Genomic DNA, 1446 nt, shown 5'->3' on the forward strand with positions numbered 1-1446 from the left:
CCATGTACGTCTTTGTTTTCCTCGTCCGAGCTGCCATCTGGCTAGAAACTATATGGTAGGAGGATAGCTGCAATATAGATTTCTGTTGCCTTGCTAAGGTTAGGGTTGTGAGGCAATATAAGCTAGATGCAGTGATGGGCACCTCCAGGCCTCGAGGGCCGCAATCCTGCACCTTTTCCAGCATACCTGGTCTGGCATTGACTGGACACACCTGAACCAGGTAATCAGTCATGAGTAGGGCTTGGATATCGGGGAATCATGCAGACACTGGGGGCCCTCGAGGCCTGGAGTCTGAGCTAGAGGGATGGCGTGTTAACAAAGGGATGACGGGAAATGAGTGAAGGCTTACTCGGGGCAAATTACTGATGAACTCCTGCAGTTCTGCAAAAGCTGCTTTAGAAAACGACAAGTTTTAATTTATTTTATCCTTAAAAACAGCATCATCATAGTTTTGAACTCCATGAACTTTAAATATGTGTCGTAGTTTTACTTATTTTCATATTTGATTGATAGCATTTTGTGCTACTTTATACAAAAGTGCTCCATAAATGAAGACTGATTGACTGATCGAGAGAAACTTCTCTGACATGTAGACGATAAATATGGACGGCGTGATTGAAAACTGAAAATACATTGGAGAAAACTTCTACTTTTTTAGCTTTAGAATATATTTTATCATACTTTCACAGTACTATCGTGTCACATTTTCATGATAAAACTTTTCCTATTGCGCATTTACAGCAGTGATGTGGAGAAAAACAGAGCGCATGTGTTGTTGTTTGACCTGACACAACTTTGACTGCCACACCATCAAAGCTGTGCTTATGTTCCAAAACAAGTTGGACAGAGGGATGGACGGATGAGTGACAGGAGGGAGGACGGGGATTTGCTTCTGTGACCAGAGCTTTGACATTTTTAACTTAATTAGAGGCGTTTTTGTGGGTGTGTGTTGGGGAGAAGCGCCTGTTTGTGTTACTGTGTGTTCCCCTTTCTGGCCGCCTGCAGTCACAGTCAGCACAAAGTCTGTCAATAGTTTGTCCTTCATCAGTCCGTGCAAGGTTGACCAATAATCGCTACTGCAAAAGCATGCTCACCTTTGTCCTCGCATTTCCTATTATCCTTAAGCATGGAGAATATTTCTCCAGCGTAATACTTTTTTGTGATTATACACAGTGTACAAGAAGCTGTGTTTCATTTTTCATGATCTAGATTGTCAAATCTGTTAAAGAAACTCTTTGGGCCCGCTGAATCATTATAATAAAGTCTGCAGACCATATTTAGAGCCATATTTGTCAATCATTATTAGGTGCCAGACATGTGCACTTTGGGTTTCCCGGAGCGTCCATTTGCATAGTTTGTCCTGTGATTGACAGGCCATTATTTTGTGAGAGCACAAGTCCAACCCATGTAGAAAGAGGAAAAAATGACAAAGCAAACATGGCTTTA

Source organism: Oryzias melastigma, linkage group LG17 (genome assembly GCF_002922805.2).
Source record: "Oryzias melastigma strain HK-1 linkage group LG17, ASM292280v2, whole genome shotgun sequence".
Taxonomy (NCBI): Eukaryota; Metazoa; Chordata; class Actinopteri; order Beloniformes; family Adrianichthyidae; genus Oryzias; species Oryzias melastigma.